Genomic DNA, 26,612 nt, shown 5'->3' with positions numbered 1-26,612 from the left:
TTTCTGGCCTGAGTTCCAATCCGTGACTCTGTGGAAGGTATTCCAGACTGGACACTTCAGGGGCTGAGGTTCTGTTGCTTAATGTTTATCTTTCGCAGAGGCTTTTATTCATTCCATCCAGCAGAGGGAGTCCAGGAAAATGCTTTTAGTTCCCTGTAAATTCCCTAAGACCCTCCAGGAAAAGCCAGGTTCGCCAGCACAGTTAAGAGAACAGGGAAGCAGTGATTACGTCTGCGAACCTCATTTCTATTGAAAACACGAAGTAATTAGCTTCTCAGTGCTGCGCTCCCAGAGATCCTGACTTTGCCGTTCTGTCCAAGGTTGGGCAGCTATGCTATTAATCCGTCCCAAACCAAATGAGGTGGCTTAAAAAAGAATCACACAACCGAAAACCACATCCTTCACAAGACTGAAAACCAAAAGGGCAGCTTGGAATGTCTTCCAGCGGGGCCGGTTTCAGGATTTGGGGGCGACTGGCTTGGCTGGAGGTGTCTTCCTCTGCTTTCAAAAATAAGTAACACAAATCATTCACCAGATGCAAGGAGGAGACTGTACAACCCACAATACCCTTCGGAACTGGCTCCTCATGGTCCTAGCATCACATGGCGGACCCCAGAGAAAGAACAAGGAAATCAGAAACAGCAAGTGAACAGAGAACATTTATGGAACTCCAGGTCTGTAAGAAACACGACAGGTTCTTTGTAATAACCACCGAGTGTCCATCCCATTCTTTCTTCTAAAAAGCAGGTCTGCCTTCCTGAGAACAGAACAAAGGAGACGGCTCCTGAGCCCCCACTGTGGAGAGGGGAAAAGACGGCATGGAGGGAGTCGCAACGTAGCTGGAGAACGTGACCCATAAACCAGTCCTTAGGATGCAACCCAGAAGAACACCATAAGAAATGTCCAGGAAGCCGCAGGTGCACAGGTGGTAAGTGTTCCTTCCCTGGGGGCTCTGGGGAAGCTTCCCAGGGCAGCAGTGTCTGAAACACGCAGGTGCTGGGGCTGCAGGGCCTGTGTGACCACAGAGTGGACACGTTGACCCTGATCACCTATGTGGAAGTGTTGGGAGGTGACTGGGCCACCAGGACTCTGGCCTTGTGACTGGGATAAACCCTCTTATAAAAAATGCCCTTGAGGCCGGCGCTGCAGCTCACTTGACTAGTCCTCCACCTGCAGCGCCGGGACCCCGGGTTCTAGTCCCGGTCGGGGTGCCAGTTCTGTCCCGGTTGCTCCTCTTCCAGTCCAGCTCTCTGCTGTGGCCTAGCAGTGCAGTGGAGGATGGCCTAGGTCCTTGGGCCCTGCACCCCATGGGAGACCAGGAGAAGCACCTGGCTCCTGGCTTCAGATCAGCGCAGTGCGCCGGCCGCAGCACACCGGCTGTACTGGCCATTTAGGGGGTGAACCAACAGAAAAAGAAAGACCTTTTCTCTCTCTCTCTCTCTCTCTCTGTCTCTGTCTAACTCTGCCTGTCAAAAAAAAAAAAAAATGCCCTTGGAGCCATTTGCTTCGTCCAGCAGGAGGACATGTGACAGAGTTTCAAGGAGCTACACTGAAGTCAGTAAAGGGAATAATCAGAAAAATGGCCACAGGGCCCGTGTTTGGTGTATTGGTTGAGACGCGGCTTGACACCCACACCCCATACCACAAAGCCTGGGCTGGAATCTCAGCTATACTGCCAATTCCAGTTTCCTGCTAATGCACACCTTGGGAGGCCATGGGTGGTGACTCAAAGACTTGGGTCCCTGCCTCCTGCATGGGAGACCTGGATGGAGTTCCCCGGTCCCGGCTTCATCCTGGTGCATCCCCAGCTGCTCTGGGTATTAGCATTCGGGGGAGCGAATCAGCAGATGGAAGACCTCTCCCCACCCTCGAAGGAGGAGAAGGGGAAGGAAGCAGACTTGCCATTTATTGGCCTATGGAGATGCTGTTGTTGGTTCTGCATCAGGAGAAAGGAAGATCTCCCTCTGAGAATGTCCTATCATGAACCAGCCCTACACATCTGTATGATCTACAATGGTCTAAGAACCACAAGCTTAGAGATAAACAAACACCATCCGTGATATTCCTGGGACACTGGGGATAAGCGAATGAAAACCCATCTGCAGATTCAAATCCCCCAAACCTCCCGAACCACGGCTGTTCCACCCTGCCTGCACCCTTCCTCGCTAGCTCCTAACTCGGAAGTTCCTCAGCAAAGCGCAGAATGAGGAGAAAGTCAGCAGGCACGACCCACGGCACTGCCGGAGACCCGGAACCTCAGGTCCAGGGATCAGCACAGTCACAAAACAGTGAGCGTCTTGGAAATGACCCTGTCATGTTTCAAGGGGGCCTAGAATGTGAGAATTAAAATGCTTATCACAAACATGAGGCGGTTTCAATTCAGAAAGGAACCAAGGGAAAAAATGGAGATGGAAATTAAAACCTAACGGGTGAAACTTGCAGAAATGGCGGTGGCAGGGTGGGGGTGCCGGCAAGGAAACCCTCCCACATTGCGCCAAGCAGGAGGCCTTCAGCCCAGTGCAGAGGACGTCTGCGTCCCACATCGGAGAGCGAGAGTTGGTTCCTGGCTCTGGCTCCTGATGTCAGCTGCCTGTCAGTGCAGACCCTAGGAGGCAGAGGCGGTGGCTCAAGTCACGGGGCTTCTGCCACCCACATGGGAGACCTGGATTGTGCTCTTGGCTCTGGCCCAGACCCAGTTCTTACAGGCATTTTGGGAATGAGCTAGTAACAAGAAGCACTCTCGCTCTCTCTCCCCCTCTCAAATAAAAAATAATAATGATTTTTAAATGGGCTATGGAAAGGCCTGGAGGGAATCCAAAGGCAGACAGAAGCAGGAGGGGAGTTCGCTCTCAAGCACTGCTGCTGTAGCAGTAAGAATTGCGAGTTGATGTCCTTCTGGCCTGAAACGCCCAACCCTCATGGCCATCGCTGTGAAAACCAGCAGTGGAAAAGCACAGCCATACCCACTGGAGGTGCCAGAGAGGAGAGGTCAGGGCTGAAAACGAAGCTCGGAGTCTACAGGAAAAGTACTGGCAGCAGCAAAGCCACAAACGGAGAAGCAAACTCTGAGTGCAAACGCTGACCAAAGCTCTGGCCACCGGCTGAATTCTCACATGTGGTAGGAGACCCAGAGGGACCTGATGAAAAAAGAGAAAGAAACGTACTCTTGAATCACAGAGTTCCCGTGAATTCACTGCCCCTTTTTAAGTCTGAGTCAGTCTCTCAACCTTGCCCAAGTCAGGTTGCAGCAAACCAAATCTCACCGGCTGGAAACGTCAGAGACAGGACTCCAGGCAGCCAGAGTGAATTCCTCCTCTGTCGAAATCCTTGGCTCACCACCAAGCTACACAGAAACGGGCAAAACTCCCAAAGGGCGAGGCCCAAAACACAGCCACGGGAAGTCCAAAGCACAGAGATATCAGCCACTGTGTGTCACGGGGTGACACGTTTTGTGGTCAGAGACCCCAAGGTTCCCTAGAGAACAAAGCAGCAGCCATCCTCCGAAGAATACAGCAGAACCAAGAGCCGCCCTAAGACCCAATTTTCCACCAGAAGTTATTAGACATGCACACAGACAGCAGCCTGCACCTGATACTCGGAGGGAGAGACAGTCAACAGAAGCTGGCTTGGATTGGCTCCAGGTGTCAGAATAGTTGTTATTATTAAAATGGCCAAAGAATTAAAGATATCATAGCAAACGAACAGGTAGCAACTCCGAAGGAGGAAATGAGAAACTTAAAGAATAAAACAGTCAAAAAACAGAAGGAAATCTGTATCTGGAAAGCACAAAAACTGGAACTTAAAAAGTGCACAAGGAGCTAGTGTTGTGGTACAGTGGGTTAAAGCCCTGGCCTACAGCACCAGCATCATATATGGGCACCAGTTTGAGTCCCAGCTGATCCACTTCTGATCCAGCTCTCTGCTATGGCTTGGAAAAGCAGTAGAAGATGGCCCAAGTGCTTGGGCCCCTGCATCCACATGGGAGACCCAGAAGACGCTCCTGGCTCCTGGCTTCAGATCAACTCAGCTCTGGGGAGTGAACCAGTGGATAGAAGACCTCTTTCTCTGGCTCTACCTTTCTCTGTAACTCTTTCAAATAAATAAAATGAATCTTTAAAAAAAAAAGTACAGAAGATGGGCTCAAGTGAATATCGGGGGTTGGCAGAGAAAGAATCAGCAAACGAGAAGACAGAGCATTAGAAATAGCAAATGCAGGAGCCGGCGCCGCAGCTCACTAGGCTAATCCTCCACCTTGCGGCGCCAGCACACCGGGTTCTAGTCCCGGTCGGGGTGCCGGATTCTGTCCCGGTTGCCCCTCTTCCAGGCCAGCTCTCTGCTGTGGCCAGGGAGTGCACTGGAGGATGGCCCAGGTGCTTGGGCCCTGCACCCCATGGGAGACCAGGATAAGTACCTGGCTCCTGCCATCTGATCAGCGCGGTGCACCAGCCACAGTGCACCGGCCGCGGCGGCCATTGGAGGGTGAACCAATGGCAAAGGAAGACCTTTCTCTGTGTCTCTCTCACTGTCCACTCTGCCTGTCAAAAAAAAAAAAAAAAAAAAAAAAAGAAATAGCAAATGCAAACAGCAGAAGGCACAAAGACTGAAGAATGAACCGAAACCCAGACACCTGGAGAACTAATACCTCAGTGTTCCACATAGCTGTAATTGTTATTCCAGAGGCGCCAAAGAGAGAGGACGGGGAAGAAAATGTCTCCAAAGAAATAATTTCTGGAACGTCCCAAAGGAAGCCAGCGAAACTTCTGCAGGTGACTGAAATATTCTGTACTGTGAGTGTGGTTGTGGTTTCTGAGACACATGAATATCTCAAAACTTCTCTAAGTGTACAACTTTTAAAAAATTATTTATTTGAGAGGCAGAGATACAGAAGGAGGGACAAAGGAACCAAGAGAGAGAATGCCCATTTATTGGTTCACTTTCCAAATGCCTGCAACAGCTTGGGCTGGGTCAGGCAGAAACCGTAAGCCAGGCACTCAATCCACGTCTCTCACGTAGGTGGCAGAGACACAGTCACTTGAGCCACCCCCTGCTGCATCCCACTGAGCACATTAGCAAGAAGCTGGGCCCAGGACTGGGACTCGGACCCAACGCAGACACCTCAATGTGGGACACAGGCATCTTTTTTTAAAATAGAAAGCTTTTATTTAATAAATATAAATTTCAAAAGTACAACTTTTGGATTATAGTGGTTCTTTCCCCCATACCCACCTTCCCATCCCCAAACCACCCCACCTCCTAACTCCCTCTTCCATCCCATTCTTCATCAAGATTCATTTTTAATTATCTTTATATACAGAAGATCAACTCAACTAAGTAAAGATTTCAACAGTTTGCACCCACACAGATACACAAAGTATAAACTACTATTTGAAGACAAGTTTTATCATTAATTCTCACAGTACAACTCATTAAAGACAGAGGTTCTACCTGGGGAGCAAGTGCATAGTGACTCCTGGTGTTGATTTAACAATTAACGCTCTTATTTATGACGTCAGTAATCAACTGAGGCTCTTGTCATGAGCTGCCAAGGATATGGAAGCCTCGTGAATCCACAAACTCTGACATTATGTAGACAGGGCCATAGTCAAAGTGGAAGTTCTCTCCTCCCTTCAGAGAAAGGTACCTCCTTCTATGATGGCCCCTTCTTTCTACCAGGATCTCACTCACAGAGATCCTTCCTGTAGGTCATTTGTTGCCACAGTGTCTTGGCTTTCCATTCCTGAAATTCTCTCATGAGCTTTTTAGCCAGATTCAAATTCCTCAATGGCTGATTCTGAGGCCAGGGTGCTGTTTAGGGCATTTGTCATTCTATGTCCTGCTTCCCATGTTGGATTGTTCTCTCTTTTTAAATTCTAGCAGTTATTATTAGCAGACACTTGGTCTTATTTATGTGATCCCTTTGACACCTAATCCTATCTTTATGATCAGTTATAAACATAAACTGATCACCTTAACTAGTAAGATGGCATTGGTACCTGCCAACTTAATGGGATCTGGAGTCCCGTGGCAAGTGTTTAGCTTTACCCTTAGCAGTGAGTATGAGGGAACAGGGACATAGGCATCTTAACAGCAGTCTTCATCTCTAAGCCAAAAGTCGGTCTCTAATTGTATAATGTACATGAGTGTGCGTTATTATTCTCAACTTATATCTCAATCAAGTTTTTTTTTCAGGGGTTGCATCACAGTGAAAAGGGTAAAGCTGCTGGCTGCAGTGCTGGCAACCCACACGTGTACAGATTTCGAGCCTGGCTGCTCACTTCCAATCCAGTTCCCTGCTAACGTGCCTGGGAAAGCAGTGGAAGGTGGCCTCAGTTCTTGGGCCCCTCACCCATATGGGAGACCTAGAAGAAGCTCCTGGCTCAGGATCTGCCCAGTTCCAGCTATTGAGGCCACTTGGGGAGTGAACCGGTGAACAAAAAAGACATTTCTCTCAATCTCCCCCTCTCTCTGTAAGTCTCTCAATTAAATAAATAAAATCCTTTAAAATGAAAGAAAGCCACCCTAATATGTTGCTACATACTATGCTGACATATCTGAAGAGACTACAGGTGAACAGAAAAGAAGTGCTGAAGAGATGAACCGGCAGCCGCCCGGGGAGGGGATGACAGGAGGAGCTCCAGGGTGAGCGCAAAGAGCAAAGCCGGAGAGACTCTCACCGAGCACTTTCCGGTTTGGGTGAACGTGAGAACCCTGCGCAGGAAGCACCTGGAGATGCACGCAGCAACCGTCAAAGCACACCCGCAGCCGGCACCCCGTGGGGAGCACGGGGACTCTCCTGATGGCTGGCCAAGGGACAGCCTTCTCAACGCAGCGACTGCGGCCAGGACGAAGAGAATTCTGGCTGTCAAGAGAGCTGAGGGCAAACAACCATCAGCCTCCTTCCTGCTGGCACCTGGGGCTCAAGGCAGGGCCACTTCCATTCCGAGCCTTCTCGCTACCTCTTCGCTCCCAGTCAGTCTCTTAGGTTGTTAAGGGATTTTATTGAAAGTAAACAGTGTTAATGTGTTCAAGGTGTTAATGACATAATATTGAGGACTGCCAGTGTTGACCTAAGCCATGTTTATTATGATATTACCAAAATATGCACAAACATATTAAACCAGGTATAAACCTCTCATGCTATAGTCGCGTCGCAACTGTGAAACTCAAGCAGATGTCTAACTACAGACACGGGATTACTTATACATGTAAAACAAATTCCATTGTCAGCAAAATGCAAAACGTTGACACGATCACGACGGAATGCACGGTCATCTATCTGCTGATGGGGAGTTAGATGGTTTCCAGCGACAAAGACCAGATTCCTAGAAGCTGGAATCACACCACAGCCCTGCCCACGCCCTGCTGAACTACAGGAGACGCACGTGGCTCAGATGCTGGGTCTGCCGTCTGAACGCCAGGGGTGGGATTCCGCTACGTGGTTCGGGCGGGTGTCCTAACTCTTTAGTCTCTACCCGCTCTCCTGTGAAACACAGACACAAGCTGAGCATCCCTACCGTGAAACTCCAAAATTCAAACCGCTACAAAATCTGAAACAGTTCGAGTGCAGACATGATGTCACCAGTGGAAAATTCCATACCTGACTGCATGTGATAGGCCACGGTGAATAAAATTATCGCACAGAATTATTACCTTTATGGCCGGTGCCGCGGCTCACTAGGCTAATCCTCCGCCTTGCAGCGCCGGCACACCGGGTTCTAGTCCCGGTCGGGGTGCCGGATTCTGTCCCGGTTGCCCCTCTTCCAGGCCAGCTCTCTGCTGTGGCCCGGGAGTGCAGTGGAGGATGGCCCAAGTGCTTGGGCTCTGTACCCCATGGGAGACCAGGATAAGTACCTGGCTCCTGCCATCGGATCAGCGTGGTGAGCTGGCCGCAGCGCACCGGCTGCAGCAGCCATTGGAGGGTGAACCAACGGCAAAAGGAAGACCTTTCTCTCTGTCTCTCTCTCTCACTGTCCACTCTGCCTGTCAAAAAAAAAAAAAAAAAAAAAAAAAAAGAATTACCTTCATGTATGGCATGTATGAAACATAAGTGAATTTCATGTTTGGACTTGATTCTCAGCCCTAAGGTAGCTTTTTAGGCATAAGTAAATACACCAAAATCTGAAAAAATTAAAATCCAAACCACTTCTGGATCTAAGCATCCCAGGAGTACCTGCTCCCAGGGGTCTCACAGGGATGCTATGAACGTGAAAGAAACATTAAGGCAAGTGCTTAGCTTACTGCCCACACTTACAAAGGGATTTCTAAGTTATCATTGTCGTTGAAGTTTCTCCTTTTCAATGACAAATCTATTCTAACCTCTGCTCTAAAGTCCAATCAATTTTTTAAAAAGATTTACGTATTTATTTGGAACTTTGAGATACAGAGAGAGAGAAAGAGAAAGATATGTTCCATCTGCTGGGTCAGTCCCCAAATGACTATAACAGCTGGGGTTGGGCCGATCTGAAGCCAGGAGCCAGGAGCTTCTTCTTGGTCTCCTACGTGGCTGCAGGGGCCCAAGCACTTGGCCCATCTTCCATTGCTTTCCCAGGCCATAAGCACAGAGCTGGATCAGAACTGGAGCAGCCAGGACTCGAACCAGCACCCAGATAGGATATCGCTACACCACAGAGCTGGCCCCAGTCCAATCAATGCAATGAGGTGCTACAAAATACAGACTGGGGCGGGTGTTTGGCCTAGCAGTGAAGATACTCACGTCCCAGTATCAGAGCACTTGGATTGGACATCCATTTCCACTCCTGAAGCCAGCTTCCTACTAATGCAGGCCCTGGGAGGTAGCAATGATGGCCCAAGCAACTGGGCCCCTGCCACCCACATGGGCAACCTGGATGGAATTCCCCACTCCCAACTTCAGCCCTAGCTCAGCCCCAGCCATGGTAGGCACCGGTGAGTGAACCAATGGACTGCAGTTCTCTCTTGATCTGTTGCCTTCTCCCTGCCCCTCTGTCTCTCTACCTGTCAAATAAATAGATCAAAATGATCCAAAAAATTTCCATGTAACCCATTATGTCATGTCCTATTGCCCTACAACGTAAGTAGGGCAACTCAACTTAAGTTGAGCAATCATTACACCATTTAGGGCAACTTTGAAAGAAGCCCTGTCACTGAAATACACGCTGAAGTGAACACGTGGGACCTGACAGGTTACAGAAGCAACTGTTGGAGAACCCAAGACCTGAAAGTGTGGCTCCGTGCAGCACTGTGCCTGCCCCGGGAAGCGGGTCCCCGGGGGCTGGAGTTCCGAATGCTGTCGGGCAGGCACTGACGGCTTGGTTCTCACACCACGGCCTCTCTTCCGTCCCCCTGCAGTGGGAGGTCACATGAACTTCCACGCAAACCTGGGGACTGACTGCAGCTCCACTGCGCCATCAGTGACTGCCCAGGTAACCAGACCAGGCTGATGGTCCCTTGCAAAGATACTCCCGAAAACAGAAACACACACTCCCCCACTGTCACACTGAACAGCTTCCTGGAAAAGAACGTTTTAAGCCAAAGAACACACCCATGGTGAGAATCACAGGCCTTGTGGAAGCCTAGGGCCGGGAGTCAGAAAATAAGAGGCATCGTCGCATGTGAGGGGCAAAGGCAAGCTCACAAGCATTCAAAGAACCTCACCGCAGTGGGCGGCGGGCGCGGCAGGTAAGCGCAGAGTGGGACACCTGCAGCCTGTGTCCGGACACCTGGGTTTGAGTCCCGGCCTTGCTTCTGACTCAGCTTCCTGGTAACGAGCACCCTGGGAGGCAGCAGCTGCTGGCTTCGGTAACTGGGTCCCTGTCACTCATGTGGAAGACCCAGATGGAGCTGAGTTTGACTTTGGCCTGGCCCAACCTGGGCTGTTGAAGGCATTTGGAGAGTGAACCTGCAGATGGAAGAGCCGTGTGTGTCTGTGTGAGTGTGAGTGTGTGTGTGTGTGTGTGTGTGTGTCTATGCCTCACTGACTTTCAGTAAGTGAAAATAAATCTTAAAAAAATTTTAACTCACTACACATTCAGTCTACAAAAAGGACAAGTCCAGCTGCACAAAATAATAACCGTATAATTTTAGCCTCCATGGGATGGTAACTAATAAGTAAGACTGGGCTGTTGGGGCCAGTTCTGTGGTGTAGTGGTTTAAGCTGCCACCTGCAGTGCCAGCATCCCATATGGGCACAGGTTCAAGTCCCAGCTGCTCCACTTCCTACCCAGCAGTGGAAGATGGCCCAAGTACTCAGGACCCTGTACCCACATGGGAGACCCAGAGGAAGCTCTGGATCCTGGCTTTGGCCTGGCCTAGCCCTGGCCATTTTGGCTGTTTTGGGAGTGAACAAGCAGAGGGAAGATCTGTGTGTGTGTGTGTGTGTGTGTGTGTCCCTTTTCTCTAACTCTGCCTTTTAAATAAAATAAAATAAATCTCAAAAAAAAAAAAAAGAAAGAAAGAAAGAAAGGCTGGGCTGCACATCTATCTTTACAATGTTTATCAAGGGAAATTTAATAGGCAACCAGCAACAGTGGAGGGGAGAGTTTTCACTACTTAAAAATACAGCTATTTTTTAATGACTTCAGCCCCTTCTGTGTATAAATACAGCTGCTTAAGAACAAATTAGAGATGCTCTTAACTAAGGAAAGTGTATTAAGTTCCTCGTCACAAAGGCATACCCAGGAGACAATCACAGCTGTTCCCCAGAGGTGTCATCATTCAGACTGCTCCTCCTGCCACAAACTGTCGCAGGGTGAGGAGTTCACTGAGTCTGGGTGCGTTCAGACACATCCTACAAATAAAAGCAGATCCCGTGGAGGGCGAAGAAGGTGGCTTCCCACGTGGTACCATTTACCCGATCCCCGTGGCCCAGCAAACTATGGTGCTAAAACAGATCAAGCGGGACACTCATGAAGACCCTGTGCAGACTCCAGAAAACCCTGACAGCGGCCTGGGACAGGGCACGTGGAGGCTGGCTCCACTGATGGGCCCCTTTTCCCCATAACCAGATGGTGACTCCCTTGCTCCTCCTCTCAGGGTCCTGAGGAAGCTCATGAACACAACATTGGTAGATTCCCTCAAACCCACCAAGAATTAAAGAACAGGGAGGCGAGCTGCACAGCAGTTCAAGTGCACCCGTATCAGAGCGTCTGGGTTTGAGTCCTGCCTCTGCTTCTAATCCAGCTTCCTGCTAATGCACACCACGGGGAGCAGCAGGTGATGGCTCAAGTACTTGGGTCTCTGCCACCCACGTGGGAGACCTAGCGACTGTGTGCATTTGAGGAGTGAGTGAGCAGACGGGAGATCTCTTCGTGTCCATCTGTCTTTGTCTCTGCCTTTAAATAATTGAAAATTTTAATTAAGAAAAAGGAATACAAAGAACAATGAGTAGATTCAGACAAAGCACCAGATTCTGAGAAGCTGGAGTCTCCCTTCCCCCCACCAGCCCAGATTAAAAGTAGAGGTGGCAGAAAGAATCAAACCAGTGACTCACACAAATACTTGGACACCAAGTGTGCAGCAGCTCTACGCACAGCAGCCAAAAGGTGGCGGCCACCCAAACGCCCCTCAGCAGGCAAAGGGAGAAACAGATCGTGGTGCAGGCCTACAACGTAAAGCTACTCAGTCACACAAAGGAATGCAGTGCTGAAATGTGCTACAACACAGATGAACTCCGAACACACATCAAGGGACATGAGGCAGACACAAAAGATCAAATTCAGTATTATTCCATTTTTTTTTAATTTATTTTTTTTGACAGGCAGAGTGGACAGTGAGAGAGAGAGACAGAGAGAAAGGTCTTCCTTTGCCGTTGGTTCACCCTCCAATGGCCGCCGCGGCTGGCGCGCTGCCGCCGGCGCACCGCGCTGATCCGATGGCAGGAGCCAGGTGCTTCTCCTGGTCTCCCATGGGGTGCAGGGCCCAAGCACTTGGGCCATCCTCCACTGGACTCCCTGGCCACAGCAGAGAGCTGGCCTGGAAGAGGGGCAACCGGGACAGAATCCGGCGCCCCAACCGGGACTAGAACCCGGTGTGCCGGCGCTGCAAGGCGGAGGATTAGCCTAGTGAGCCGCGGCGCCGGCCGGTATTATTCCATTTCTGAGAGGTATCTAGACTGGACAAGCTCAGGGGGACAGGAAACAAATGAGTAGCTCCACAGGCTGGAGGAGTATTGCTCAATGGGTCCAGAGTTTCTGTTCAGAGCCATGAGAAAGTTTTGGAAATAGAAAGTAGTGATGGTTGCAAAACAGTGTGAATATAATTCATATTACTGAAGTGTCTATTCAAAAATAGTTAAAGGGGCCCAGTGCTGCGGCTCACTAGGCTAATCCTCCACCTGCGGCGCTGCCACCCTGGGTTCTACGCCCTGTTGGGGTGCCGGTTCTGTCCCAGTTGCTCCTCTTCCAGGCCAGCTCTCTGCTGTGGCCGGGGAGTGCAGTGGAGGATGGCCCAAGTCCTTGGGCCCTGCCCCCACATGGGAGACCAGGAGAAGCAGCTGGCTCCTGGCTTCAGATCAGTGCAGCGCACCGGCCACAGTGGCCATTTGGGTGGTGAACCAATGGAAGGAAGACCTTTCTCTCTGTCTCTCTCTCTCTCACTGTCTAACTCTGCCTGTCAAAAAAAAAAAAAAAATAGTGAAAGGGACACCTTCTATGTTTTATATACATACATACATACATGTTATATATATACATACATATGTTATACATACATGAACAATTTTTTAAATGAAGGACTCAAATCATTGGGGACAACCCACATGCCCATCAGCAAGTGAATGAATAAGCAAACCACAGTATATGTTGGAATAAAATGGAGCAAACTAATGAATCACTGAGCTCCTGGAGTTAACCACACGGGCAGCATGCAGAACAAAATAAGCCCGCCTCAAAAAGGTGACACCAGGGGAGGCAACTGGCAGAGTGTAAGACACCACCTGGGCTGCCCACATTCCACGTGGGAGTTCCTGCGTTCAAGTTCCAACTCTGCTTCGGAATCCAGGTTCCTGCTAATGCACACCCTGGGAGGCAGCTGGTGCTGGCTCGATTGCTTGGGGTTTTAGCCACCCATGTGGGAGCCCCTGATTGAATTCTAAGGTTCCTGACTTCAGCCTGGCTGTTGGAGGACATTTGGGGAGTGAACCAATAGATGGAAGACCTCTCTCAATCCTGCTTCTCAAATAAATTTAAAAAATAGATTAAAAAATTCCAAAAAGGTGGAGCCAGTGCTGTGGGTTAGTAGGCTAAGCCCCTGCCTGCCGCATCCCATATGAGCGCTGGTTCGAATCCCAGCTGCTCCACTTCCAGTCCAGCTCCCTGCTAATGGCCTGGGAAAGCAGCGGAGGATGGCGCTTGGGCCCAGTGCTTGGGCCCTGATCCTGCGTGAGAGACCCACAAGCAGCTCCTGGCTTCAGACAGCTCAGCCCCGGCCATTGTGGCTATTTGGAGAGTGAACCAGTAGATGGAAAGACCTCTCTCTGTGTGTCAGTAACTATGTATGTCAAGTAAATAAATAAATCTTCCAAAAATTTTTTCAAAAAGGTGACATACTATATGACTGTATTTTTACAACATTCTCGAAATTCACAACCACGGGGACAGAGAACAGATCAGGGGTGTGATGGGGGAAGGTACATGTTTGGAAAGATAAGAAATGGAGTGTTTGGGGGTGGGTGATGTCAGCATTCTGAACCCTGCTGTTAAAATCCATAGAATCACTCACCAATGCTTTTCTTTTAAGTTAAAAAAATAAAAAAACAGTAGGGAAGAAAGAGAAATAGCATTAACTATATCAGTGCTCTTTAAACTCCTAACTGCTTCTTCTTAAGTTCCCTCATTTCTCATGGATTTCTCCATCTCTTAAAGTTTCCAAAGAGCCCAGTATGAAAATGAGGCTTATAAAATTGCAATGAAAGGCCAACGTTTCTCTTCCTACAAAGAATTCCTTTTGCTGCACCCCACCCATTCACATACAGTCACACATTTGGTCTTGTTAGCCTTTATGCTTTTCCTGGCCAAAACTTTTCACCTGGGAAAAAGAAATGTGGCTGTGTCCCAGCGATAACGTCCACAGAGTCCTGGAAAATGCCAGAGCACACGTCGATCGTGACGCAGTGAGTGGGGGTGGGGGGGTCCTTCCTCTGAGACACAACCTTGGAAAACGTGTGTTCCCGCAGTACAAGTCTCCCAGGTGGTTTCATCAAAATTGTGCCTGGCCACCTTCTGGTTTCTTGACTCTGAGTATCTGGAAGCAGCCAGTCTTTCTAGAGCCTGAATAGTCTCCATCTAACACACACCCACAACCACACCCACCCACGCATACACACACACACAAGGTGTGGGAGACTCCGGATCTGCAGCAAGGCTATCTCACGTTTCCATGGCAATTCACGCTCCACTGGCAGCTCTGGACTTCGGAAGCCTCCGGAAGCCCCTGGGACATTCTTTACCGCAGCCACGGCCCCTGGATGTGCGCTGGACAAACTGGGAGAAAGCAGAGGTTGCCTGGGCGTCTTTATCCCACCATGCACTTCCTCACCTCTCCTTGTTGGAGGCGGTGTTACCCTGTGGAAGCGTATGTCACAAGAAAGCCATCCATCAGGACTCCTAATGAGCCAGTCGAACGTGTCACACTGGAGCTGATCCAGCCATCTCCCAACACCTCATCAACCTCATCACTGCTCTCCTGTGGCACCCAGCGGGCTTACAAAGAGGCCGTCCTTAGTGCTCCAAATCAAAAAGAAACTCCTACACTTTGCCTAAAACACGACCTCCCCAGTGACCACGGAGCCGTGCCAGATCACACACCAAACAGAAAGGACAGGACAGGAAGAGGAAGCCCTGCTCGGACTTGTTCACACTGGGGAATACTCACCTTTACCCAGAGGAAGGCGGAGGAGGAATGGCAAGTAACCCATTCACAGAAGGGCATGGTCCCTGCCTGACTTCTCTGAATAAGACAGCTAAGAATAAATAGCCAGGGATCTGAACCACACTGCGAACCAAGAACTGCACGTTCTGTGAATTTTGGACTGAGCCCAAATGTTCCTGTTTAAAAAAAATTCAACTGTGAAACTAAACTTATGTTTAAAATACATAAATAAACCTTGGGGTGCAGTACAAACTGAAATTGTGTCCATTTATTTTCTACGACTGGTGAACTGAAACATACACACGTTCAGTCAACCAAACCAGGTTTTTTTTTTTGTTTTTTTTTTTTTTTAGGCTGTCTCTGGTATCGAGGAAATCAGAGGAAGAAATTGAGTTGTCCTGGGGCAAGGAATCTAATGCCATCTCACTCCTGGTGAGAGTTTGGCGAGCCTTACAGGAGGAGATAGTCCCATGGGATCTCATGAAGCCCAGGGACAGGAACCAAACCCCAGGTTTAACCTGAACTCTCACTTGCCCGCAAGCACCAGAATCCATTCCTTTGTTGAAGGTTTCAGAATCTACTGTTTCCTTCAAAATGAGAAACCACTGAGCCAAGAATGGATTCCAAGTCTCACCTGTCTTCTGCTGCCTAGGACAAGTGAGTGGGGCTGTGACATTGCTGCCCAGCCATGTAGATTCCTTCCTTAAGGCTCTTGGAGGCACCCTTGCAGTCTGAACAGAACGGGAAGGATGCAAATGTGGCAGACACGGCAAGGCCACACACTTTCCCTTCCTCGTTAGGAACTAATGGTGCATGTGGTCAGATCACCAGTCAAGCAGGGGCACTAATACACCCTGGAGAGGCTGACATCCTGGGCAAGCAAGGCTGAAAATCAGCGATGTGTGTTACACACAGAGGGCAAATGTAGGAGCAGGAACCAGAGGCTGTCTCCTTAGAGAGCAAAGGAGCGACACAGGCCTGGTCCACAGCTCTCTGTCTCTTCTGCGATCACTTCAGATTGGCTTTCCCTGCTCTCCTTTTGCCGAAGAGCCTGTTCTTGGCTTCTTCCACTCTCCTTGGGTGGCACTAGCTGATCTTCTGCCTTCCAGGAGAGTCAGCTCCCTAATGACTCCCAGTCTGGTCCTGCAGCTGCTTTTGGGACCTGTGTGGGTATGGTTCCACTGCCCACTGCACGGTGATCTGTGGAGAATCTGCAGGAGCCTTGAAAGCCTCAAATCTCTTCTTCCTCTATTCATTCATGAAAATGCTGAGCTCTGGAGCAAAAATTACTCCAACATGGTTCCTAGATACTTTCTATGCCTCAGCATGAACACATTTCCAGCAAGGGGACCAGACAGCGATGATGCTGTATGACTGTGACTTTTCCCCGCCAAGGACAGGTGTGGGGAGGGGTGTTGGTGGCAGGGGTGATGGGCAGCAGTTACCAGAAGGCAGGAAATGGTTGTTTGAAAGTTGGGAAGGCTGCTCACACAAGCCCCTACAGACTCCAAGAGTTGTCAATATTTATGTTCCCTATAACTGTTTATAAGACGTACCTTGTTGTTTACAAAGAAGGATACTGAAGAGTGTACAGTTGAGTGTTCAGGGTATCAGGATTTCCAGGACTTCCTTCACAAAGTCACCATGGTTAGGTAACACTCAATCTTCCCAGGAATGAGAGAACCATCTTTCAGAAGGAGCAAATGTGCACCGGTCTCAGATTCTTGCCCTGACTTCCTGCTTCCTGCTTTGAGGTTCTTCAGCTGTGTCTGACCTCCACCTCCCCACTGCAACACAGACAACATTCTCTTTTTCTGTTTCTACTTAGATGCTGCAGCCCAGCAGGCGATTCTATAGGGACCATTACAAAATAAACACGCAAACAAAAAAAGAACACCTATTTCCTCATTTACTGCTGTGGGGCTGTAAATCCAGACATAATTAAATCAACAACCTCTTCAACTTTCTTTTTATAAAGGAGGATACTGAAGTCCAGAGAGAAAACGAAGGGCCCAGGGCCACAAAACTGTTCTGTGGCAGAGGCTGAAGCAAACCTGGTGACTCCACCACCCACGTGCCGTCCTTTTCACGCTCTCCAGCTCTTCAGGAACCTGGTGCTGGCCATCTCCCTCCATCGTAAGGGCCGCTCCCCCATGGCTTGCTACGGAACGTCCACCCAGGGCCACCCTGGCTCCTTGGCACCCAGGATTTGCTTTATCCAAACACCTTGCTTTCCTCAAGGGCAAATTCTGACTTCTCTAACAAACCAGACCCTTGATTCTTACAAAGTTTCAACCCAGCTTTGGTTTCCCCCTCCAGCAACGTGCTGGATTTACACTGAAGCTATCTGGTGGTGGGGACTGCCAGCCTTGGGTCTCCAAGAACGAATGGCCACAGCTCACGTGACTTGTTTCAGCACCTCTGGAGGTCTGGAGTGAGTCTCCCCAACAACACAGGGAAGGGGACTCTCAAAGCATTGTGTGCTACCTCCCAATACACTAATTCCTCAATCACAGAAAACTATAACAACTGCATATGGAAGTGCATGTAGATACACAAACAAACTCACACCTGTATACGAATGAGAGCATATCTACCGGTGGCAGTTATTCCCGCTGAAATAGGGAACAAAAATACCAGTAATAGAGGGATTTGAAGATCTGAGAGTTTACACAGTGTCATGCAACAGACTCCCTCCTGGGCTTGGAGTCATCATAATGTGTTCTTTGTCCCAATTTTGCTAGCCAGAACTTTGAGAGCCTGATTGGAACCCAACCCAGGAAAGCTGGGGAATCAGCCTCAGTCAGCAGAAATTTTATTTGCCTGAGGTCCCCAAAGCCTCATAAAATAGTCCTCATGCATCCCTGGCTATCTCTTAAGGGTGGACAGAAGAGACTCTCTCCCCATCTGTAAAAGGTAAATGGGTGAAGGTGACAATAATATAATGTGTCAGAGTCCTTTTCTGGAAGTTTGCAAATGGATTTAAATTTTCTCTGGTTTGCTTTACAGAGCACATTTAAAGGCAAAACTCACTTTTTTTTAATTTTTGGTAAGTAATTTTTGGGTACTTACTTACCAGTGAACATTAATGAATCTCTTTTCCCCTATTCCATGCTCAAGCAAGGCCTGAATTTGCTTTGCAATGGTCTAAGCCCTTGACCCCTCTCAACACCCACTCCTCCCTCTTCTCCCATCTCCCTGCTCTTAGATATGGGTGTGGAGATCAGACTGTAGCAGCCAGAGGGAAGGATCAGGCCACTGCTTTGCAGAAACGCCCAGACTCCAGAGGGTGGCTGAAATCCTGCGGCAGCTCAGGGCTGCAGAGTGTCTGCGGCTGGTGTGTGAACACACGTGCTCTGCGGGCAATACCCTCCACCCTGCAGGAATGAAGGGTCACTGCTAAGCCACAAAACCTGAGGAGCAGCACCAGGGGCTTCACACTCTTGCCAGTTCTGCAAAGAAGCCCTGTGAAGGGCATCTCTGGCCCGCTGGGGCTGCAGCACGCAACAGATGGCCAAGAACAGCCACCTGGACATAACAGTAGACATCCACAATACTTCCCAACTCAGTGTACGCAGCCTGCATTACTCTGATAGCAAAAGCAAAGACATTCTAAGAAACTACGGACCAACATCCTTCATAAACACAGGTCCAAAAATCCTTACAACATATTAGCAAAAGTGTTCTAGTGATTCAGAAAAAGAATAATTGTGGTATACGCACATAACAGAAAAATACTCAGCAATAAAGAGGAACAAACTGCTACGTCCTGCTAATGCAGAAGAAACTCAACAAGTAATCATGGAGGCAAAGAAATCAGACTAAAAACAGGTGTGTGTGGTCACAAATATCGACATGGAGAAATGCAAGGGGGCTTCAAAAAAGCACACAGAAGAACGGAAGTGAAAGATAATGTGCATTTCCAGAAACCTGCTGAAGCCCCCTGCTAAGCGGTTCCTCGGAGGAAGCTCTGAAAAAGGCAAGCCAAAGGCACAGCACCGGCAGTATTTGCGGTTGGTTGCCTAAGGCGGAGCAGGGAGGAACGAGGCGTGAGGACTGACTGCAACGGGCCTGAGGAGACTGTCTGGGTCCACGGGAATGTTGTATATCTTGGGTGTGGTGGTGACACAGATACATAACTTTTTCAAACTGTATCAAATTGGAATTTATCATAGGTAAACTATACTTCAATAATCTCTTTTCTTAAAAATTACTATTTATTTGAAAGGCAGAGTTACAGGAGGGGGGACAAATACAGAGAGAGAGAGAGAGCGAGTGAGCACGAGCGAGCGAGCAAGAGCGCTTTCACTGCTGGTTCATTCCCCAAATGGCTACAATAGCTATAACTGGGCCAGACCAAAATCAGAAGCCAGGAACTTCAAGCTGAGTCTCCCGCGTGGGTGCAGGGACCCAAGTACTTGGACTGTCTTCTGCTGATTTCTCCGGCACATTGGCAGGGAGCTGGATCAGAACTGGAGCAGTTGGGCCTTGAACCAGTGCTCATATGGGATGTAGCACTGCAGGCGGCAGCTAAACCCACTGTGCCACAATGCCAGTCTCTCAATTATTTCCTTAAAAATATGAAACCAAGTTTGTCTAATGAGGGCCTTAATCTTTTTTTTTTTTTTTTTTTTTTTTTTTTTTTTGACAGGTAGAGTGGATAGTGAGAGAGTGACAGAGAGAAAGGTCTTCCTTTTTGCCATTGGTTCACCCTCCAATGGGCAGCGTGGCCAGCGTGCTGCGGCCGGCGCACTGCACTGATCCGAAGCCAGGAGCCAGGTGCTTCTCCTGGTCTCCCATGGGGTGCAGGGCCCAAGCACTTGGGCCATCCTCCACTGCCTTCCCAGGCCACAGCAGAGAGCTGGCCTGGAAGAGGGGCAACCGGGACAGAATCCGGCACCCCGACCGGGACTAGAACCCGGTGTGCCGGCGCCGCTAGGTGGAGGATTAACCTATTGAGCCGCGGCGCCTGCAAGGGCCTTAATCTTTAAAAGGCCACAATATTCAATAAACTTGTCCTAAAGCCATCTAATCACCTGGATGAGAGCTCACTTCCAACAGCAGGGATTCTCTGGAATTGGTGAAAGGGGAGTTTCAAAATGGTGGTATCAGTGGAAAGAGCATAAAATAATTAACTCACACCAGGAGACCCCTGACTGCCAGGAACTCACCAGCAGAGACTCTGCAGCAAGGCTCCGGGAGCTTGGTGTGTCCCAGGATGGTGCCGGAAAGCCCAGGAAGCAGGGCTAACAAGGAGGGCGGCGGGCTTCTTCAGGTCCTAACAGCCTTATTTTCTCTTGGCAAGGCTTTCCCAGGAGAAGCCTCCAGGAGCTGGGTGTGGGTCCCAGACGACAGCCTGCAAAGAAATGGAGGATCTCAGTCCTGCAACCTCAGGGAGCTAAACTCTTCCAGCAACCTGATGGAACTTGCAAGTGGATGCCTCGCCTCCCCTCGCCCAGAAAGGAACTCAGCCCTGTCAACACCTCGATTCTGCTGAGACAAGAACACGGCCGTCGCTGTTGGTCACTTTTCTAACCTGCCGAATCCATGGCCTCTAGTATATTTCCTAAAGGACAGAAAAAGACTGACACACTGGCCATTTGGAGTTGGCAGACTTGTCTTCTCAACAGATCACATTTTAAAATAATAATAGGGGCCAGTGCTGTGGCGTAGCGGGTAAAGCCACCGCCTGCAGCGCCACCATCCCATATGGGCACCAGTTCAAGACCCGACTGCGCCACTTCTGATTCAGCTCTCTGCTGTGGCCTGGGAAAGCAGTAGAAGATGGCCCAAGTCCTTGGGCCCCTGCACCCATGTGGGAGACCCAGAAGAGACTCCTGGCTTCCAATTAATGCAGCTCTGGCTGTTACAGCCAATTGGGGAGTGAACCAGCAGATGGAAGACCTCTCTCTCTTTCTTTCTTTCTCTCTCTCTCTCTCTGCCTCTCTTCACTCTGTGTAACTCTTTCAAATAAATACACATATCTTTTAAAAAATCATCATCATAATGCATACTAAACTGATCTTCTGTAAAAAAAAAAAAAAAGAAATTATCAATTCCCAACTTGACTCTCACTGGGATTAAACATGACAATAGGTCTGATCTGATTTCATCATCATTTAAAAAATCATCTATTATTTTTCACTTTATGTTTCTGTGTGGGAGCAAACTGTTGAAATCCTTACTTAATGTATACTAAGCTGATCTTCTGTATATTAAGATAATCGAAAATGAATCTTGATGTGAATGGAAGGGGAGAGGGAGTGGGAAAGGGGAGGGTTGTGGGTGGGAGGGACGGTATGGGGGGGAAGCCATTGTAATCCATAAGTCGTACTTTGGAAATTTATATTCATTAAATAAAAGTTAAAAAAAAAATTTAGCTTCTTACTAGGGGTTGCCTTAGGCATGGAGGAGAGATGCTGTGAATTACCACTGCAAGAAAACATTCCTAGGCGTCTTGTTCTAGTATACTGGAGTCTGAGAGGAGACGGGCCAAGCACCATGATTTGAAAAAGAGGCTGCCCATAACAACACTGCAAAGTAGACGAGTTTTCATTTATTTTCTTTGGACTACTGCTGCTGGCAGCTGCGCGCATTTGGTTCATGGAATATCCTTGAGTCATTAACCAGGCTCATTGAAGGAAGAGGAGCCGGCCTGGCTCTCGGTCGGTGGACACATCCTCCGGAGGTGGGGGCTCTGCAGTGACTCCCACACACAGCAGTTGCCACCACGGTGTGAGATCCACGAGGAAAGACATCAGAGAACACTCAGTGGAAGCAGGAAAGTCTCAAAGGGAAGGAAGTTAAAGGTTAAGGCCTCCTCCAAGCCTGCCTGTGCCTTGGGGCGGGGGACGTGGGCAATGCAGGGGCACCGTCAAGGCCAGGCCCCCGTCCAGGCTGACCAAGCTGACTCTAGGACTTGGCATCACCTCTGCACACGTTGCCTGCTCAGAGACCGTTGATTCACGGTTCTCCTCCAGCACTCTCGGCTACACGATTTCCCGACAGGAGTCTCCATCTGTGTCCCTCGCTGCTGAAATGAGAACTACACAACTCTTAGCGTTGCTCCCGAGAAAAATGCTGAAGTGGGAACTAAGATCTTCAATGGATGTGTGAGTTTTTAAATATATTTATTTATTTGAGAGGCAGAAAGAGAGAAGGAAGAGACACAAAGAGATAGAAATCTCTCTTCAGCTGGTTCATTCCCCAAACGCCAGTAATAGCTGACACAAAGCTGGGAGCCAAGAACCCAAACCTGACGTCGCACGTAAGTGGCAGGAACCCAACCACTCAAGCATCCACTGCTGCCTCCCAGGGTGTCCATTAGCAAGAAACTGAAACCAAGAACTCAAGCTCTACCAGACCCACGGACTTTGATATGTGATGCAGGTGTCTTAAACACAAAGCTAAAGGCCTGTCCCAGCTGGGTAAACTGGGACTTGTGGTGCCAGGTTGGTCAAATTCCATCACAATGAATATAACAGCAAAACAACAACAGAAGCCTGAACTCCTACCCGGGCGCACTACTTTCTAGCAGTATTCAACATTATGTAAGTTTAGTACAAGCCAAGAGTCTAAACTCCTTTTGTATTTTTCCATACCACAGTTGACATAACACCCGGAGAAGAAAAGTTTATGGCGCTTCTACTAATTACCCGCCCCCAATGACTGACAACAACACTGCCATTTATAGGTCACCTCTCTGCTCCCCTGCCTCTCATCTTCCACCCCTCCCCACCTCATGCCCCCACCTTATACCTACTCCACTCAGCATGACCAACTGGCAAGGAGTAGCTCAGCTCAGTCCAGCCCGTAGGCTCGACGGAGCACAAAAGGAGAGGAGGAGGATTCAGGCACGGCCCTGCCTCCCTCCACCACCATCTGACATACTTAGATGACTCAGCTCTACCAACTTCAGTGTTTTCCCGAAAACTCCATATAAGCGAATAAAATTTCCTTTTTTAAAAAAATATTTATTTATTTGAAAGGTAGAGTCAGAGAGGGAAAAGGAGAACAAGAGACAGAGAGAGAGAGAGATTTTCCACCCGCTGGTTCACTCCCCAGATGGCCGCCAACAACCAGGGCTGGGCCAGGCAGAAGCCAGGAGCCAGGAGCTTCATCCAGGTCTCTCATGTGGGTGGCAGGGACCCAAAGACTTGGGCCACCTTCTGCTGCTTTCCCAAGTGCATTAGCAGGGAGTTGGATCCAAAGTGGAACAGCTGAGACACGAACCAGCAACCATCCAGGGTGCCAACCTGCCGTGCCACAGCGCCGGCCCCAAAATTAATTTCTGAAGTTGAAGTAGAAAGAATAAAGCTAACTGAAGGTGTTAAGGAGGGAGGTGGGTTTTCAAAAACTCATCAGCTTCCAGAAACAGCTCTGTTCAAGAGAAAACCATCGTTCCTTTTCCTTCCCACATATGCGTTTCATCCTGCAATATTATAAACAAAGAGGAACCATCCAAGGAAGAGAGGAAGCGACCTGTAGGCTCTGCCACTTCCCTGTTTTGTTTATTCTGCCCCAGAACGGGTTGCACGAAGTCACATAAACTCCGGTACCTTATGGCTCCGAACTCTTGTGTAAATTGCACTTTATATTAAATAAACAAACTCTCTGAAACACTGCCATTTGCTGGAGAAGAATGTAAATCTAGACTTAATGGGCCTCAGATGTCCTCCAGGGCTGTCTGAACTTGACCATGAATGGAAAAGTCCTAAGCTCACAAGGCACTGGAGTGCACGGCTGAGGATCTGCCTAGCCGGAGACTCCCCGCTCTCTCACAGAGGGATTCTTTTCTCTTGGACACCTGGGACTTGAAGGGGAAACTGTAGGGCTGTCCCCCAGGGGCCCAAGGGAGTGCTGAGACTGAAGCGACAGAGAGCAGTTCCGACAGCCTCCAGGACCTGAAAGAACTGAGACGCAAGGGTCACTGATTCCCGAGCTTGGCCCAAACACGTCCGGTTTCCCCCAGGACACTGCACTCTGCCAGCAAGCCCCATTCTATCCTCCATCGACAGTCATCTCGAAGGATCCCTCCGCAGGCGGACGCACACCCCAGGGAGGAAGTCACCCGTCCTCGCTCAGCATTCGTCCTCTCGTCGAAGAGCTGGGGATGGCGCTGGTATGCACGCCCGGAACTGCTGAGGAGGTCCCGTTCCTTGGATCAACATGGCGCTGCTCTTCCCCACGGGAGCTGCATGGACCAGCGGGGAAGGGCATAGCCTTGCTACTTCCACCCAGGGGTCACGACTCATTCCGCAAGACTGGCAAGGTCAAGAGAAACAAGACAAGATGGAGAGACTCTCAGAGCAGTGGCGCCCAGGGAGACACAACTGCAAAGTGCAATGTGGTGCCCTCGGTGGGACACTAGAGTGTGACGAGCAGGAATGCGCCGATGTCTCCTGGTTTCTTGGATTTGACAAAGTTACCATGGTGACATGAGATGTTAACAACCAGGGACACCGAGTGAGGGAGATACAAAAACTCTGCGTGCCGAAGGCACAGCAAAACAAACCTACCAGCAGCAGCAGCCACTCGGCAAGCATCAGGGACGTGCTAGGCGCCGAGCAGGGCGCCGGCCACCCCTGGACACTTGAGACTTCTCAGCAGCTCTGTGACATGGACACTGATTTTGTCCCCATGTCTCAGGGGCGGGCCTGAAGTGCACAGAGGTGACGTCTCTGTTCAGAGGCCGCAGCGGGCTGAGAGCAGAGGCAGAATTCAGACAGAGACGGAATGGCTTCAAAGACCACCTCTTACCTGGCTGGCCACAGCACCTCCCCTCTTACTGTCTCCCCTTGACAAGCTGGAAAAGGCAACTCAGAGACGTCAGACAGCATCTAAGGAAGCAGGAAAACCACCAGGGCTCCCACTGGGGAAGAAGACTGAGGCTCTAGCTTGTCTCTTCCCTACACCTCCCCCATTCCACTTTATCCTAATTTCTATGTTCATGAGCTACACAAGTTAAAACTGCAGAGAAGGCTCTAAAGAAAAACCCCTTCTAGAACACGTAACCTCTAGTTCTTTTTTTATTTCTATTTTTTTAAAAAGAGCTATTAATTTTATTTGAAAGCGGTGGGGAGAGAGAGAGAGAGATCATGATCTTCCTTTTGCTGGTTCACTCTCTAAATGACAGCAATTGCTGGGGCTGGGTCAGGCAGAAGCCAGGTTTCCAACGTGAGTGCAGGGGCCTCAGCACTTGGACCATCCTCCACTGCCTTCCCAGGCCATCAGCAGAGAGCTGGATGGGAAGTGGAGCAGCCAAGAATGGAACCATGTAGGATGCTGTGCCACGACACCAGCCCCAGACGATATCACTGTCACCTGTCTTCCTCCTCCTCCTCTATCTCCCTGTCTCTGTCTTTCTAATTTATAATTAAAAATTGGGGGAAATATTTATAGATTCACAGGGAGTTAAAAAACTAGTACAGAGCATTCCAGTCTTCGCTCTGCCGAGAAGGGAAGAGGAGAGTGACATACAGAGACACCAGGGATGCGCACACAGGGAGAAGGGACCATGTGAACACACGGTGAGAACGCAGCCATCGCCTTCATCTTCAACTTCCAGACCTCACACCTCTGAGAACCTCAGTTTCCATCATTTAAGTCACCGGCCTGGGGTTTTCTACAGCAGCCCCAACAAACTAACTGGGAGGTGGGGGGAAGGTGATGGGGTGGCACGGGCTGAAGGCTGGGTGCTCTCTCCCATGCAGGAAAGGGTTCGGTGGGTAGCTGAACACGGACGCGGTTCCCCACTCCTGCAAGGAAGAGGTGGCCCGGCCCTGCCTCTGCTGCTGTCGGCTAAGATCTGAGCTTCGGTTCAGTCAAACCAAGCGCCTTTCTGACTCTGAAAGTCTCAACCAGAGGGGGCGCTCTGCACAAAGGACTTTGTTTCTCAGACAAGGGAAAACACAGGGAGAAGACAAGTCTCAAATGCAGGCACCATACACTATTTCCTTGCGTGCTATTCCAGCTTTCCCTCTGTTCAACAGCTGATTTCCTGAAAGCAGCAACTGAGCACACGGGAGCATCCTTCCCTGACACAGTCAAAGCCCTGGGAAGCCACTGTGCACTAATGAACTGCAAACGTGCACACACCCCTCCACAGAACCACAGCGGACTTGTCCCTACCACATCCCCCACCTCCAGGGGACATGGAGTGCATGGAGTACTTTCTGCACCTGCACAGGTACCTGCGCGTAGCAGCCGGGAGTGCTCATGGGGGATGAAGGGAAGCCACAGCCACACGCTGTGACCCTCTCATTTCACAAAGCCTAGGCCAACAGGGGCACTTAAGGCCTTCTTTCTAAGACGGGTCTCCGCATCTTAAAAATCAGCGAAGGTCAAATTTTTTCTTCCCTAAAAAGCACTCCATACCAGAAAACTATCATTCTAAAATGCTAAGCATTCTCCTTGTTTAAGAAATTTTACATTTTAGGGGCTGGCGCCATGTAAAAGCTACCACCTGCAGTGCCAGCATCCCATATGAGTGCCAGTTCAAGTTCCGGATGCTCCACTTCCCATCCAGCTCTCTGCCATAGCCTGGGAAAGCAGTAGAAGATGGCCCAAGTCCTTGGGGCCCTGCACCCACGTGGGAGACCCAGAAGAAGCTCCTGGCTCCTGGCTTCAGATCAGCTCAGCTCTGGCTGTTGTTGCCAACTGGGGAGTGAACCAGCAGATGGAAGACCTCTCTCTCTCTCTCTCTCTCTCTCTCTCTCTCTGCCTCTGCCTCTCTGCAACGCAACTCTGCCTTTCAAATATATAATAAA

At 49.6% G+C, this 26,612-nt stretch overlaps 1 long non-coding RNA gene across 3 annotated transcripts in view; it reads right to left on the bottom strand.

Moving 5' to 3' along the window:
- Positions 1–26,612, bottom strand: part of LOC138850171 (uncharacterized) — a 304,111-nt gene that overhangs the window by 106,258 nt on the left and 171,241 nt on the right. For all 3 annotated transcript variants that reach the window (XR_016236248.1, XR_016236249.1, XR_016236250.1), the window contains exon 3: positions 20,016–20,200. This is a non-coding gene — a long non-coding RNA (uncharacterized LOC138850171). The remainder of the gene's footprint in view (positions 1–20,015; positions 20,201–26,612) is intronic.

This window comes from Oryctolagus cuniculus, chromosome 6 (genome assembly GCF_051225735.1).
Source record: "Oryctolagus cuniculus isolate XC-2025 breed Fujian yellow rabbit chromosome 6, ASM5122573v1, whole genome shotgun sequence".
In the NCBI taxonomy this organism is placed as follows: Eukaryota; Metazoa; Chordata; class Mammalia; order Lagomorpha; family Leporidae; genus Oryctolagus; species Oryctolagus cuniculus.
Note: the sequence above shows the minus strand (reverse complement) of the source record. Positions and strands in the feature narration are given on the sequence as shown.